This window comes from Staurois parvus, unplaced genomic scaffold (genome assembly GCF_062004578.1).
Source record: "Staurois parvus isolate SC_StPar_1 unplaced genomic scaffold, SC_StPar_1.0 ptg000226l, whole genome shotgun sequence".
Lineage (NCBI taxonomy): Eukaryota > Metazoa > Chordata > Amphibia > Anura > Ranidae > Staurois > Staurois parvus.
Window position 1 is genome coordinate 7,697,970 of NW_028318022.1, and position 18,355 is coordinate 7,716,324.

Sequence of the window (18,355 nt, forward strand, 5' to 3'; positions counted from 1 at the left end):
AATGAACGTTCCCATGTCAGGGCAGCAAATCATTTCCCATGGCTCAGTCTTGCATGGCTATGACAAGCTGAAGAGGAAGAGCATAAAAAACATTTCTGTATATGTAGATAGAAGTGAAATGTGTTGGAAAACATGCCAAGGATGTTTCTTTACTTGCAGTAGTTTTTCTAAAAATATGAGGCTTCAAACATTCAAACATGGGAATCAGATAAAATAAAGTTTCACTTATTTGAGACTCTGACGCAAGCAAAGCCCCATTCATGTGAATATATGTATATATGTGCCTTGAGGTGGAGAGTTGGTCACTTGATCTGTCAAAGTCATGTGACCAGCCTCTCCTTCAGGTGGTATATTCCTCTCGCACTTTATACTGGGATCAACCATGTGCTTATAAAGGTGCTGCATTGACTCCCGTCTGGTTACGGTGTACAACATAGAATAAATATGTCACCAGCACCCCAACAAGCTGGTTTCAAAGTGGAAAACTCTTTATTTTTGGATGATCACATAAAAAAGCAACAGTTCGGGCCCACGCAGGGACCCTACCTCTAGACACAAAGCGGTGTTTTCTGCAGGGTCATGCAAAGAGAACTCAGTTAAATACCTTGGCCTACAAGTTGTGAACAGAACAAAAATTGCAGGCATAATACAGAGTAAGCACCAATGAAGAACAATATTCACTCTATCATGAATGTTTTATCTGATGCTCAAAAAGATCAGTTGTGGTCTCAGCATTCCATAGAACCTTCTTCTAGCAACCTTCAAAATCTATTAGGTGTATTAGGTGTATTCTGGCAAACTGTAAGCGACATGTTGTGAATTTTAACATACAGTAGTTTACTTTTGCCATTTTCCTAAAAAGCTGTGACTGGTGAAGTCCTGGCAACAAGTGCTGTATGCAGTCTAAGCCATTGAGGAATGTAACTTCTTCAGAGCTGTTATTGGACTCTTGGTGGCCTCTCTCATTAGTCTTCTGTCTGAATGGCCATCCACTTTTGGCCGTCGGCTTTTCTTTTGCAAATATTCAACTGTGCCATTCTCCTTCCATTTCTTAATGATCAATTGCTTGTAAACACATAATCAGAGGAAGCACGCAGTAACCTTGACAGGTGTAGCATTACAGGGAGGAGAGTGCTTTGCGATGCTGGATTGTTCAACAAGGCAACACTCAACAACTGTCCATTGATCTGATTTGATAACTACAAGGTAATTTCCTAACACTTTTAAGTGTGTTGTATCTGCATATCATTATAGTTATGATCTTTACCATGGCAGTGTAATGCACTTGTTTTTAGGTCATTATGGTGACTGGCCTAATCATGATTAAGAGTAGTGGGGTGAAGGTGCATGGTGGAATTCTGGCTACATCAATAAAATGGTTGCATTTGAAGCAAGGAATATTGGAAAGAAACTGTATCATTTTGTATCCAAGCGCTGCTATGTATTTTGTTTTATAGATTGCTTGTTTTCCAAGGAATAGTCAGTGGTTTGGAACTTTTCTGATCCTTCCAGAGTTACTTGAAGTGTTCTGTTGTCTTCGTTTTGCAGGTTATGCCACAATATTGACTCACCAAAAGTTACCTGTAACGGAACCGACTCAGACTGCGCTTGAGTACTTCCGTTAGAATACTGCTTCCCATCCGAACACCGACAACAGACACCACAGCCAACCATACAAGACTAGATGACACCAGTCTTGAAGTAAACCAGGAGGTAGACTAGTTTCTTTGAACACAGATACAAGATATAGACACTCAGGGGACAATTCCCCCTCCCTGCATAATGACACAGGGCGGGGCAATCTACATTTAGTAACAAGAGACACAAAGGTATTCAAACTTCACACTAGCAGACAGTCCCATCAGGAGGGAGGGCTGCTGGAGACACCCCCCCACTAAGCTTATACACATAAACACATACATCCCATAATAGTTTGCTCCCAAACAATAGAACAATGGAATAACAGCAAACAATCAACAACCCCCCACCCCAATATTAGGACAGATAACCCTGTACCCCTAACAGGCACAGGGTGATTTACACATAAGAGGGATATGGGGATCTGAGGCAGGGGTCTCCCCACCTCTCCAAAGTAAGCTGGGTTCCATGGGTCCCCAACCCAAAGTGACTCCCGTCACATTACCTTTCTGATACCTATGTATATTACCTACATTTACTTGAAACCTAATTGGTAAACTCTAACTACTGAATCATATAGCTGTAGAAAAGAGCTGGCTACATCTAAAAAGATTTTGCTGTGTCATTTAAAGGTTCCATATATTCATGCAGTGAGTTATTTTGCGGGTTTCTTTTTTTCATAAATAATCTAAATCACTTTGCATAGATTTGTTTTCGCTTTTACAGAAAATGGTCTATTTCTGTTAATCACTGTAAAAAAAAAATAATATCCATTGCCATTAAAGAAACATGAACATTTTCAAGGACGTGAACACTTTTTATAGGTGCTATAACTACTATATAATGGAATGGGAATAATTTGATCCAGAGAATTGACCTGCCTACTTTTGTAGGGTCAGACAGGATTTTTTTTCTTCCACAAAATTGTCCACAGTTTTCCCAGAGGGTTTTGTTTTACCTTCCTGTAAACCAGTGGTTCCCAGTCTCAGTCCTCAAATACCACCAACAGGTCATGTTTTCAGGATGTCCTTAACCTTGCACAGGTGCCTTTAATCAAAGTCAATGGCTTGGTATTTCTGACAGCTATTTTTTTTAAGAGAAATTCCCAAAACATGGCCTGTTGGGGGAATTTGAGGACTGAGGCTGGGAACCACTGCTGAAAACCAGAGCTGCATGAGCTGAACTTGCTGACCATGAATCTTTTTTTTTTTTAATCTTATTAACCATTAGGCTCCATAGGGCGTGCTAATAACACTGGTAGCGTTAACTGTGTAAAGTCGCTTTAAAAAAGAAAGTTTTTCAGCATTTTTTAGCATTTTTGCATTAGTGTTTAGCTGCATTTTTCTGCGTTTGTGGACCTTTTAGTATTTTTTGCAATGAAAAAATAAATACAATTTTTGCTCAAAAAGACACCCAGTTTGCTACGTTTTACCGTGTTTTTCCACGTTTACCAGCGTTAGAGCATTTTTCCAGCTAAAAAACTCCTCCAAAAAACCCACTGGTTCTGGTGTTTTTTTCCAGCCAAAAAATGCTGACTAAAGCCTATGTGTGCATGGACACATAGGATAACATGCTGGGGAGTTTTTGGCTGTAGAAAAAAAATGCCAAAACCAAAAACAGCGGCTGTAAAAACGTTCAGTGTGCATGAGGACTTAGATAAAGTGTGCTCAATTACTGAGCATGAGATATGCAATTCCTAAAAAAAATGCAAGTGATATGGATGTACAGGGTTCAGCAGTCTGGGGAATGTGATGTGTAGCACAACGTACATTGTGCAGCAGCTTTTGATGTGTGGTGTACTGGTACATTGGCAGTGGTCAGTAGAGAAGTACACTGCTATGTAGCATAACATAAGAAGGCTATGTTACATGTCTATATTGAACAATTTTCTAGAAGAACTTTAAAATATAGCTAAGCATATCATGGAGCCTGACATTTTTTTCATTGTCTATATAAATAGTATATTTATTTCTTTTTTTATGCTTAATTCTTTAGAATCATTATAGGAAGCCGGTTTCACTAAAGCTTAATTATTTTGCTGAGATAGATTTTTTAGGGGAAAATAACACATTTTTTGTTGGAAAACTAATTGTTTTGTTAAAGTAAATATTTGTTCTCTTACAACCATCTGAACACAGTGAGCCTCATTTATCCAAGTGCACATTCCCTTAGTGACAGCAAAGGGATTATAATAGCTAATGCTTGTACACTGTATGGTCACTAATGTGACAAGAATGTAGAAAATCCATTAAATCATGCTGTAATTTAGGAAAAAAGCAAGCACGCAGGCTAAATGTGTAGAACTGCTCTGCTCCTAGGGCGAGTCCACACAAACAATGTGACCTTCATGCTTTTCCTAAATTAAAAAACGTGCTGTTCAAAAACCATATTACCTGAGATTAGCGAAAAGTTTAATAGAAAACTCCACAGCCCATTAATAACAGATTTGTACAATTTTTAGTGTATTTTGATTCGGACAAAATGCGTAGAACAGTGATTCCTTTTAATCTCACTTGAGATTTTCATTGAATAAAGATTTTAGAATAATACTGTTTATGATAAATACATTTATTTAAAGCTCACCTAAGCTTTTGGTTTCAGCCTAGGTTCACGCTAGAGCTACTGCAAAATCATGCATTTTTCAGCATGCTTTTGCAGTACGTTTTTGTTGTGGTTTTGTGCTTTGTCTGTTTTTTTTGGAGGACAAAAACACAAAATTCTGCCACAAATGCACTAAAAATGCTTATTTCACACAAGCTTTTTGTGCGCTCACATTGAAGTCTATGGGGCCAAAAATACACTTTGCTGCACCAAAGAAGCACTTGTACCTTTTCAAAAATTGCACTGCACCAAGTTGCATTGATGTGAACGGCAACATAAGGAATAATGATTTCTATTGTCCTGCATGGCCGCATGATGGCAGACGCAGGATAAATCTCTCTAGTGTACACAGGGCCAGGGAAATGCATTGCAGGTGCATTAAAGCAGAGTCTAACCCTAGGTTCACACTTACGTATTTTCTGCAGTGTCTTGCAGAAACGCAGTACAGTCCATTTAACATGATTTCCTATGGGACAGGTTCACATCTCCGCGCTTTCACCCATTGCATTCTTTGGAAAGGGTCAGGGACGTTTTTGAATGCAAAAAGTTGCATTTTTGTTTCTATAGACTTCAATGTAAATGCTGCAGAAAATAATTTATTGCATTTTTGCTGTGTTTTTGATGCGTTTTTGATGCATTTTGCATTTTAAACCTGCCCAGCAACAAAAAAGAACATAAATTGCACAAAAACACATCAAAAACGCAAATGCAGAAATGCAACTTGCATAGGTGTGAACCTAGGGTTAGGCCCATGTCACATTGGCGATTTTATATCAGCTAGAAGTTTGCTCTTTTTAGCATTTTTGTTGCTGGGAGAAAAATAAAAGATCTGTGTCACTGAAGTGCCAATCGTTTGAGCATTTGGGTCTAGTGAATCTCCAGCTTCTACTGCTAGTCATGTTATCCAATATAATGACCAATGATCCTGAAACATTCGCAATTTCACCTTGCATAGATAATCAGTGTAGTCAGCTACAGCAGCAACTCTGTAGTTAGTAAAAAAAATACCAGAGAAAATAAACAGAGATATGTAGCTGCTCCGAGTTGCTGCTACAAAGTTGCTGGTTCTTTAGAAAGCAGACACAGCCGCAGAGGCGTCTCTAGGGTTGGTGTCACCCAGTGCGATAACACGTGGTGTCACCCCTCCAGATGGGAAGGAGCAGTGCCGGTGTAGTGCCGGTGTAGCGATAAAATAAGTATCCCAGACCTGTGAAGATATATATCCCCTAAAGCAACTGCATATGTGCCCTGTTTCAGGCCGAAGAAGCCGATCTTCGACTTATACAGGGTTAACTGATCTTGCAACCCATAGTGATCCGCGGGATCAGCTTCAGAGGTTTGCAGCCTGTATGGCGTTAGCTGTGGCAGCTCTGTGCTAAAGTCAGAGATCGGGGATCGGCTTCTTCGGCCTGAAACCAGCACATGCGCAGTTGCTTCAGGGGATACATATCTTCATGGGATACCCATTTTACCGCTACATAGGGGGCAACTGTCACTGTGGCGGGAATCCAGGATCACCCCAATAACTGGCCAGGACCTTCACAGAGCCCAGAAGCTCTGCTGGCATCCTGCTCCTGCACCCCCTGTGATGGTGTCACCTGGTGCAGCCCGCACCACCCTAGGGATGCCGCTGCACAGCCGCATGCAGGGAGTATGAGCTTTGCTGATTGAAGAGCTAAGGGTCTGATTTGGAAGAGGACATGTCAGACCTCTGCAGAGAGACCACTGTTTCCACGCAGAGAGCAAGAGTCTATCTTTGCACCATGTTAGCAGGAAAAAGGCTTTGGTTGCTTTGTAAACAGGCAGTAAGTGTTTACATACCTTTGGAGAAAATGTATGAAAACTGTCAAAACTGAAACATTGTAGGGACGGATATCTGTGTTCCTAATAAATTAAAATGTATGAAAACTGTCAAAACTGAAACATTGTAGGGACGGATATCTGCGTTCCTAATAAATTAAAATTTATGAAAACTGTCAAAATTGAAACATTGTAGGGACAGATATCTGTGTTTCTAATAAATCAGCTACTACTAAAAGAACATATTGTGGATTTTAAAAAGTTCCCCTTAGCAGCAGTGAGCTGGGTTCGGTCCAAACCCAGTTTGACAGAAACAATTTGAAGCTGTCACATAATCGCATCCCAGCAACCCAATCAGCTGTGGCTGGGGCATTCTTCACCCTGCAGCTCCTTGCATACAAGGGGGCAGGAATGCTTGTGATGTCATTGACCTAATGTGGCCATTTGGGAGACCCTTATGTAAGGGGGTGAACTCTGGGGACCCTGATGAAGGGGGGGGGGACTCCAGGGGCCCTGATGTAAAATGGGAGGGATCTTTGGAGACCCTGATGTAAAGAGGGGGGCTCTGGGGACCTTGATGTAAGTGGGGAGGGAACTCTGGGGGCCCTGAGGTAAGGGGGGATTCTGGGTACCCTGATTTAAGGGGGGACTCTGGGAACTTTGACGTAAGGGGGGGACTTATAGAACTTTTTTGTGCTGTACCACTGTTTAGTACCTCAAAACCAATGAGTGAATCAAAAACCAGTCCAGCGGTTGCTTTATGACACATATGTTTGTCAAGTACTAACAGCATTTAGAATTGATGGTTCACCCGTGTAAAATGTCATTGGAGAGGTCATTTGTTTTCCTCTATGACCTTTGGTTAACAGTGAAATAAAGTTCCTTTTGTTAGCTGTGAGTGCTCCAGCCTGTGTTGTGAAGTAGACCAACAGATGACCTTTTACTGATCACCGGGACCTGGATATATGGAGTCACCTAAGGCACTTGGACATCTCCTAGACTCATTCAGCATATACGCATACATATCTGGAAAAATTGCCTCCCTGGTATCATTTCCTATGTCAACTGTTATCACAATTGTTTGTATCATAAGTCATACACGCTTAGGTTTGCCATCCACCACTCTAATTTTGGCTTATTTCTGGTAAATCAGTCAAAATTCTAACTGTGGGTGGGCTTGTCGGTACCACCTGGCTCAACAAAACTCACATGGAAAAATCAAAGAAGCGGGGTGGAAAATTGTCAGCCATACCGTGACTGCATCCAATCAGGTGCTGTGGCTGCTTAGAAACAATAAATGTCAGTCATCCACACTGTCAGCGTGGATGAGGAAATCGATTGATATTCTTTTATTCAGCCTTTTGCACTAAACAAGAGAAATCTGGCCTTGTATGGCTAGCTGTAGAATAGAAACATTATTTTTCCAGTTCTGTGATAGTTTACCTTCCAGGCAAGCTGGTCTTACAGAGATTGTAAAGGGATTTTTTTATGTCTAGTTTGTTTATGTTTATTTATTTTTGGTTAATTGTGTTAACTGGTATATTTCATAGATATATACCTTTTTATTGTCTTAAGGTTTGTCCTAATATATGGTGCAGTGTATTACTGTATAACTGGAATTTATTCCACATCTATTTCTTTGTATTTTGGCTATATGCTTACCTTTTAATGATGATTATACTTGTCAATGTCATTGCTGTTTCCGTATGCTTTGTATCTGTTCTGTTTGATACCTTTGAAAACAATAAAGCATGGGTGTTCAACCTGAAGCCCTCCAGTTGTTGCAAAACTACTCGTCCCATCATGCCTCTGCCTTTGAGAGTCATGCTTGTACCTGTCAACCTTGCATTGCCCCATGGGATTTGTAGTTCTGCAAAACCTGGAGGGCCACAGATTGAGCACCCATGCAATAAAGGGATTTTTTTAAATAACAAACATGTCATACTTACCTGCTTTGTGCTATGGTTTTGCACAGAACAGCCTGATCCTCCTCTTCTTGGGTCCCCCACCGGTGCTCCTGGCAAACCCCTCCTTCTCGCTGAGTGCCCTCAACGCAAGCCACTTACTATTGAAGCACTTGTGCGAACTTGCTCCTGAGCCAGCTCTGGGTGTCCATTGACAGCAATTAAATTAATTGTATTTAGTTAAAGTGGTTCTAAGTCTAGGTTCACACCTATACAGGTGGCGTTTGAGCAGCTTCTGTATTGCGTTTTTGACTCATTTTTTATGCATTTTGCAGGGTTTTTTTTAATATTTATTTTTCTTGTTGCTAGGCAGATTTAAAACACAAAACACATAAAAAAACGCATCAAAAAGGAGGCAGAAACGCAGCAAAAACGCAATACATGCTTTTCTGCTGCATTTCCATTGAAGTCTATAGAAGCAAAAACACAACTTTTTGCATTCAAAAAAGTCCCTGACGCTTTCCAAAAAATGCACCAGTTGAAAACACGGAGATGTTCACCTGTCCCATCGGAAATCATGTTAAATGGACTGTACTTCGTATCTGCAAAAGGTGTGAACCTAGGGTAAAGGCAGAATGGTTTTTACCTTAATGCATTTTCTGAAGGTACAAAATGTTCTGTGTGCAGCTCCCCTCAAGCCCCCTTATACTTTTATACTTACTCAAGCCCGATGTCAATCCAGCGATATGCATGAGACCAGTATTGCTCTCCACTCTCTCCCTCCTCATTGGTGCAGCCACAGCAGTGGGAGCCATTAGCTTTTTCTGCTGTCAGTCACAGCCAGTGTGGCCCTCACTCACTCCTCACGGGTTATGAGCTAATGGCTCCCATTGCTGCTTCTGAGCCAGTGAGGAGAGGTAGAGAAAACAGCGATGCTGTGATGCTACTCATATGCACACCTCTAGATTGAGATTGGGGGGCTGGGGTAGCTGCACACAGAAGAATTTTTACCTTAGCCACTGGTAATCGCAGTATAGCTGAATGACAGCTACAGCGCGGTTACCCAGTTCAGGGAGGGCGTCATATGATGTCCTCCCAGAACGCACACTCCCGCACGCTCTCAGGGGCGCGCACCTGGCGATCTCCGTGATCGATGTGTCCTACAGACACAGCTGATAACGTGATGAGGTAAAAGGCCAATCACAGTGGCCTTTTACCATGTGATCAGCTGTGTCCAACGAGTAAATACAGTTGCCAGTTATCAGCAGCACTTTCCTCATGCTGTGACAGCATGAGGAAAGTACTGTCGATAAACGGCAGCTGTCACAGAGGAGATCAGCAATGATCATCAGGGCACTGATGATCAGTGCCCTGCAGTGCCGCACAGCAGTGCCACCCACCAGTGCCCAGCAGTGCCTCCCACCAATGCCCATCAGTGCCTCCCCGAAGTGCCACCCATCAGTGCTGCCCAGCAGTTGCACCCATCAATGCCCAGCAGTGCTGCCCATCAGTGCAGTCCATCAGTGCCATCAGTCAGCGCGGCCAGTCAGTGTCCACCATCAGTGCCGCTTATCAGTGCCCATCAGTGCCACCTACCAGTGACCATATCAGTGCAGCATCATCAGTGCCTCCTCATCATTTCCCACCAGTGCTGCCTCATCAGTGCCACCTCATCAGTGCAGCCAATCAGTGCCCATCAGTGCTGCCTAACCGTGCTACCTCATCAATGCCCATCAGTGCTGTCTATGGATGCAGCCTCATCAACGCACATCAGTGAAGGAGAAAAATTACCTGTTTGCAAAATTTTATAATAGAAACAAAGAAAAATTTCTTTTTTTTTAATTTTTTTGCTCTTTTTTTGTTTATAGCGCAAAAAATAAAACAGTTAGTGGTGACTAAATACCACCAAAGGAAAGCTCTATGTGTGCGAAAAAAATGCTAAAAATGTTATATGGGTACAGTGTTGTATGACTGTGCATTTGTCATTCATAGTGTGATAGCGCTGAAAGCTGAAAATTGGCCTGGGCAGGAAGGGGGTAAAAGTGCAGGTAGGCAAGTTGTTAAAGGCAGAGAACTCATTAAGGTAAAAACACTTCTGCCTTTAGAACCACTTTAGCTACAATTAATTCAATTGCTGATTGAGCATAGAAATAGAAAGGAAACCACAAGAAATATCTTTTAACCACTTGCCTACCAGGCACTTATACCCCCTTATTTACCAGGCCAATTTTCAGCTTTCAGCGCTGCCGCACTTTGATTTACAATTGCGCGGTCATACAACATTGTACCCATATGAAATTTTGATCATTTTTTTCTCACAAATAGAGCTTTCTTTTGGTGGTATTTAATCGCCACTGGGCACTTTACTTTTTGCGCTATAAATAAAAAAGGTGCAAAAAATTTGAAAAAAAAAAAAAAGTTTCTTTGTTTCTATTATAAAATTTTTCAAACAGGTATTTTTTCTCCTTCACTGATGTGCGTTGATGAGGCAGCACTGATGGGCACTGATAGGCAGCACTGATGGGCACTGATAGGCAGTACTAAAGGGCACTGATAGGCAGTACTAATGAGGTGGCACGGATAGGCGGCACTGATAGACAGCATTAATGAGGTGTCACGGATAGGCGGCACTAATATGTGACACTGATGATGGGTACTGATAGACGGCACTGACTGGCATCACTGCTGGGCACCGACTGGCGGCACTGACTGGCACAACCCCTGGGCACTGACTCGTGGCACTGACTGGCAGCACTGCTGGGCTGCACTGGTGGGTGGCACTGGTGGGCAGCACTGGTGGGTGGGCACAGGTGGGTGGCACTGGTGGGCACAGGTGGGTGGGCACAGGTGGGTGGCACTGCTGGGCACAGGTAGGTGGCACTTCTGGGCACAGGTGTGTGACACTGCAGAGTGGCACAGGTGGGTGCACTGCTGGGCACAGGTGGGTGATCTGCTGGGCACAGGTGGGTGGAGCTAGTGGGCGCACTGCTGGGCACAGGTGGGTGGAACTTGCGGGTGGCACTGCTGGGCACCAATCATCAGGGCACTGATCATCAGTGCCCTGATGATCGGTGCCGATCCCCGCTCTGACAACTGCCGGTTCTCGGCAGTACTTTCCTCACGATCTGACAGCGTGAGGAAAGTGCAGCCGAGAACCGGCACTTGCATTTCCCTCTGATCAGCGTGTCATTGGACACCACTGATCAGGTGGTAAAAGGCCGCTGTGATTGGCCTTTTACCACATCACGTGATCAGCTGTGTCCATAGGACACAGCGATCACGGAGATCGCCGGGTGCGTGCCCCCTGGGGCGCGCAGGAGAGCGCTTTCTGGGAGGACGTCATATGACGTCCACTCAGAACTGGCCGGCCGCAGTGCGGCCGTCATTCGGCTATCTGAGGTCGGCAGGTAGTTAAAGTAGAGATCCACAAAACAGCTAAACACACAGTAGACATGCAAACAGTATATGTTAACTGTTTTGCCTGCACAATAATATACAATTCTGTTCATCTAGTCTTATGATCCACACATCTGTGCCTCGCTGCATAGCCAGCATATAATACATCTGTTTGCTTACTTATTATTGCAGCTCCCCACTTAAAGTAGAACTAAAAGCATTTTTTTCTATTTTGGATAGAGTAAGGGAGGGTTATAACCCCTGTCAAGTTTTTTGTCATCTGTGACTCACTTGGGAGATTTCCTTTACTACTGTCCCATAGTCAGAACAGGAAGTGAGAGGAAACCCTTCCAGGGGAGGGAATTATTGGTTGTCACCAGGGTCACTAGACTAGTGTCGCCATTGGAAGATTTCCTCTCTGTTCCTGGTCTGTTAACTACTCAAAATGTGGGATTTTCTTTCACTTTCCCTCTTGGTGATAATGGTAAGCCAAACAAATATAGAGAGTGAATTTCCCTAATGGGAGACAACACAAACAGCAATAAAAACCGGACAGGGGTTCTAATCCCTCTCCATTCTATTCAAAACTAAAAAAAAGGTATGCCTTTAGTTATGCTTTAATTTTTCACCTCCAGCAAGCTTTAGACAATGAAACAGAATAATCAGCTCAGTGGCTTAATCGTTAGCACTTCCACCTGGCAGTACTAGGGTTGTTGGTTCAAATCCCAACCACGGCACTACCTGACTGGAGTTTTCATGTTCTCCCTGTGCCTGCGTGGGTTTTCTCTGGGTACTCCGGTTTCCTCCCACACTCCAAAGACATGCTGGTAGGTTGATTGGCTCCTGTCTAAATTGGCCCTAGTATGTGTATGTATGAATGTGAGTTAGGGACCTTAGATTGTACACTCCTTGAGGGTTAGGGACTAATGTGAATGTACAATATATGTATGCAAACTGATGGCACTATATAAGTACCTAAGAAAATTAAATAATCAGCTCTGTCCAAAGAGGCTGAACCTGGAGATATGAATGTGAATTTACTGGTTATGCAACAATGTAGAGGTGTGTAAATCTCAAGAATGGATGACCAAATAGCGTATACATTCACTGGCCACTTTGTTAGGTACACCTGTTCAATTGCTTGGTAACACAAATTGCTAATCAGCCAATCACATGACAGCAACTCAATACATTTAGGCATCTAGATGTTTTGAAGACAACTTGCTGAAGTTCAAACTGAGCATCAGAATGGGGCTTTAAGTGACTTTGAATGTGGCATGATTGTTGGTGGCAAACAGACTAGTCTGAGTATTTCAAAAACTTCTGATCTACTGGGATTTTCACGCACAACCATCTCTAGGGTTTACAGAGAAAGGTCCGAAAGAGAGAAAATATCTAGTGAGCAGCGGTTGTGTGGATGAAAATGCCTTGTCGATGTCAGAGGAGAATGGGCAGACTGGTTTGAGATGATAGAAAGGCAACAGTAACTCAAATAACCTCTTGTTACAACCAAGGTATGTAGAATACCATCTCTGAATGCACAACACATAGAACCTTGAAGCAGATGGGCTACAGCAGCAAGAAGACCACACCAGGTTGCAAGATGTACCTAATTAAGTGGCTGGTGAGTGTATATTTACAGGTAAACAGCTCAGAGGTGTGTACCTTATAATTGGTGGGATTTTTAAGGCAACCTTAAAATATATAAATCAGACAATTTTTTTAAAAGAAAATTTGACATTTTATTTTACACATCAGTTCATCTTTCCCCCATAGAGTATAACAATTCTTGAAAGCATACTTGCTTGACAATATTAGTATTATTGCATAGGAAAATTAGCGATATCTTTTGAAGTTGATATTCATCTTGCAACCTCATTTGAGGGAGCTACAAGTGCATTCAGCCTATATCCAATGCGTTTTGAATACTTTATTGCAGATTCTTCCTCAGGGAAGGGATACCGCTCTACAACAACAATTGTCAATAGTTACACTTTTTGTGAATATTATTTATAATTCAAGAATTGGAAATCTTACTTTAGAAGTTTTACATACCACAAAAAACGATCAAACTGAGAATGCTTTGCTGTGTTTTTTAAGAATGAATCCCCCCATTTGTAGGATGAGATCATCACTTGGCATGCAAGAACCACAGGTGCCACGTTGAAGAGTGCTGTAGTAATAAAACATATCAATTAATATGGTGTCTTTTACATTAATGTTCCAGGAATATGATAATGAACATCCAGAAATATCTGAAGGAATGCTATCTCTTTTGTTCATATAATAGGGACCAAAAGTTAACTACATTTCCATAATGTGTAACACATGGACAGATGTATAATCGGTAAACATGTAAGCCAAACGTATTATCCGTCTCATTTAAAATTTACTATCAATAAAGATAAAGTAGCCAATTAAATATTTAGACCATAGACATTTCTTAAGTATGGTCACTTACATTCTTTGGATTCACCATGAACATATAGAAACACAGGGCTGTAGTAATTCAACCTCCTATCTATAGATGTGCATCCGTTCAGAGGAAAATGGTGCCCATAGTGTGGTTCCCGGCATTCAAACCAAGTGCGCAGGCACAGCCGCATCATACGCACTAGGGTTACATCCGACTCCGGGTGAAGGTCTTCGAAAGTTGGGTGGGCCCCATATTGGAGACCAGGGCCGTGACGACGCCTTGGAGGAGGGCCGAAACGTGTTGACGTAATTTCCGTTTTTTTTCAGTCCACGACGTGTGACGTCACGTCCGGTGAGTGGAACACACGCTAATGCGGCGTTCTGCGGTCATCTTTGTGTGGGGAGGATAGTACTATCTCCCTACAGCTATAAGTTCACTTCTTTTCATATTGCTGTGATCATTGAATGTGCCATTGGGAAGTGTTAAAGTGGATTTTCAGTTTGCCTAAGGAGCTTGATTTACCAAAAGGCTTGTTTTTATTCTCATAAATGTGAGTGCAATATGGGCATCAACTTTCTGTAATAAAAAGATTTATACAGTATTACGCTTTTGGTTTTCCCCCTTTGCTTACATCTGCCATCTGTCCATGAGTGAGAGTTTGGAGGTCGCCAAGGAAGGATTGCTGGGGGTCGTTTAGGAGGCTTTAATGTCCATTTAAGCTGGTTACAAATTTATCTAATGTGAGTGCAATTATGAACATTAGTTTTGCTATCTGAGTTCTATACAGTATTACACTATTGGTTTTTTCCTTTTGCTTGCATTTTTCATCAATCTGAGAGGGATCGTTCTGGAACACATTAAAGTTTTGCCAAGTGAGATACACCTGTGGAGACCCCATCCCACTTCTAAATGTGTTTTTGATTCTTAAGCCTAATAGCTTAGGAATCCACTTGATTTGGTGAGTGTGGGTGAAAATAGATTTATCACAGATGATGTGAGCACGCTGGAAAATGTATATAATTTCCCATCACGCTTTTTTTGCTTTGGATCACAAGACTTTTATTTGGGACTTATCCGGTCTTTTCTTTATTTTTTAATACAAAATAACAATCTTTTTTTTTACGCTGTGTTCTGTTAAATATTTAATTGGCTACTTTATCTTTATTGATAGTACATTTTAAATGAGAGGGAAATAAGGTTGGCTTACATGTTTACCAATTATACATCTGTCCATGTGTTACACATTATGGACATGTAGTTAACCTTTGGTCCCTTTGAGATAGCATTCCTTCAGATATTTCTGGATGTCCATTATCATATTCCTGGAACATTAATGTAAAAGACACCATATTAATTGATATGTTTTATTACTACAGTACTCTTCAACGTGGCACCTGTGGTTCTTGCATGCCAAGTGATGATCTCATCCTACACATGGCATGTGTAAAATAAAATGTCAAATTTTCTTTTGAAAACATTGTCTGATTTATATGTTTTAAGGTTGCCTTAAAAATCCCACCAAATATAAGGTACACACCTCTGAGCTGTTTTACCTGCAAATATACACTCACCAGCCACTTAATTAGGTATACCTTGCAAAAATAGAAATAAAAAAATAGGGATGATGGCAATCACACCCTAGGTTATACTGGATGACTCTCTTATCTAAACAGCGTAGAGGTGGGATCACAGAAAAGGCCACAATTCTCCCCTTGTATTAGTACACCACACACAGAACCCCTAGTTCCCCCTTCTCCCACCAAACACAGAGCACCCCGACTACTTTCCCCCTGGTGCTCTCACTTCTCACTGTACCCTCTCTCCTCCGCAAGTGTAGCCTCAAGCCTCATTTCCAGTTACATCATAGAGGGAATCACAAAACACCCTAAAGTGCGTGCTGTCAGAGCGACAACAAGTGATCCATTCCTCAAATCATCCATGGCCTAAGTGTCCCATCTCCATGCTGACCAGAGAGTACAGATGGGAGGTGCCATGCACGTTCAGAAACTTTCATGCCTCAAGCTGTGATCCTAGGACAAAGCCGTTGCAGGACAACTGACCACAAAGTAGGACTGTCCTGGCAAATCCAGGACAGTTGGTAGGTATGAAAGTAAATCTCCACAATGGAACACAGGCAACAAAAAAGAGATATTTTATATTCTCCTTTATCTATCCAATATTTGGGTTCTAGGTCCGCATCCTAGGTAGACAGACCTTATTATCAGGCTCAACTGTCCACAGGCCTTTATATATGTGAGCTGCTTGATGTTCATAGCTCTCTCTCTCATTTATGGGAGCCTGCTGCTGGGTAAAAAGACAGAAGTGTTGACAGAACATTAAAATAAGGTACAAGTGCTGCCTGCTGACCTCTATTTAAGTTAGTGTCTCGGATGAGCAGATGTTTTGTATATTTTATGCTATGAACTTGCATTATAAAGCCATCCTACACTGATGCCATGTGCATTTACTGCCTTGCTGAACAATAGTACAGAACAAACATAAGATAGAACGAGTCCAGAGACGGGTAACAAATATGGTGAAAGGTCTGAGGGATAAAACATATCAAGAGAGATTCAGAAACTTAATATGTACAGTCTGGAGGGAAGGAGGGGAAAAGGAGACATGATTGAAACCTTTAAAAACATTAAGGTGGTGAATATGGTTCAGGAGGGCAGGATTTTAATATGAAACCAAAATCAAGAACACGGGGACATGACCTCAAATGAACAGGAGGAAAGATCAAAACTATTCTTAAAAAGTATTATTTTACTGAAAGAGTAGTTGATGCTTGGAACAGGCACAAAAACGTTAATGAAAAAAAACCCCACAAATACAAAAAAAAAAAAAAAACAACAACAGAAAAAAACAAATTATGTATTAAACAAAAAAACAGGCAGACTTGATAGACCACCGTCTTTTCTCTGCCGTCACTGTTTCTAAGTTAGACAAACCCAACCCTTTTCGCTGCTCACAGACCAGTCTGTATCCTCCTCTATTTCCAGTAATCAACTGGGTACTAAGGCCCTGGAGTCCATTCTTGCTCCACTGTAATCCACCATCCAAACAATGGGCCACACACCAATGATGCTCAGCTGCAGCCAAGGTTTATTGCAATGACAGCACACTGCTCACCCCCTCCCAAAACCTTGCCTCCAACATGTTTCACCCACAACAGCACTTACGGGCGATTAAGGTGGACATCATGATGTTAATGCCCCACCTCTCCACCTTGTCCAGTCAGAGAATGCTTTGCATTCATTTAGAAAATGAAAAGCGTTCCTTGAATGGGTAGCCGAGCTGTGCCGAGCAAGCAACCTCCTATATTCACAATGCAGCAGGTCAACTGCTCGGCACAGGACCCAGAAGATAGTGGAGATGAATGGAGTAGCAGTGTTTTCCAGCTTCTAGAGCACATATGTCAAACACAAGACCACAGGGCTGAATCTGACCTGCCAGGCCATCTTATGTGGCCCTTGCACCTCTCCTGCAGCTGTGGCACCCCCTCGTCTCTGCCCCCCACCTTGTCTCAGCAGTCAGCAGCAGAGAGGAGGTCAGAACTTTTCCGCCAGATCTTGGTGCTTATCCTCCTTGCAGCGGTGGAGACGCTTGCCTCTGACACCTACCCCCCCCCCCAAGCAGTTGACAGCAGAGGACAAAACTCCTCCTTACAAATCCCTCATCCCTCTGTGCAGCCAAAACACCTCCTCATCTCAGCCTCCCCTACTCTCAGCATTCAGCAGACTCCAGCAGCTGACTCCAGCCCTCCTTTGGCCCTCCTCCAGACCCTGTACTTTATGCTTCCCAGCTCATCCCCGAGCTTATTCTTTTGCAGCATCACAAGGTAAGGGGGGTGCACTGTGATGTAAAGGATGATGGAGAACTCTTGATTTCTGATGGTGGGGGGGCTCTTGACATCTGATGTAAGAGGAGAGTGGGGTGCTCTGGACATCTGCTTATATTATTATGAGAATAATACAATACTATGCCAATTAAAAAGGTGGTTCACACAACTGGTATCATCATCAGCAAACTTTATTGAAGACTGCTCAGACAGAACACCATGGCAGAACTACTGTATATTCTGTCTCAGCAGTCTCCAGTAAATTTTCTTGTGGATGATACTACTGGTGTGCGATCCTCCTTTTCAGACTTGCATCATCTACTATGGGTTGGTTTGCACCTGCCCTGCACAGCTTAAAGCGGAGCTCCACCCAAAAGGGGAAGTTCCGCTTTAATGCTTTGTCCCCCGCTCCCCATTAACCCATTAAGGATTGGCATTTGACAGGTACCCACTTCCGCTGCGATCTCCTAGGCGATCAGAAGCAGAAGTTGTCCTACCCCCCCTCCCTCCCTGTAGTCTTCTGGGACACGTCTGGTCCCAGAAGACTATGGGACCATTCACAAAGCGCAGCACTTCCCACGCATGCGCAGTGAACAACCGGCTGTGAAGCCGCAAGCTGTCACAGCCAGGTGCCCACACTAAAGATGCTGGTGCCTTAAGTCTTAAGTTATTACTAAAACCAGTAATAATTGAATGTAGAGGCAATTATTTAATATACTAAAGAGCAGATGAATCTATATAATCTTACAGATACAACCA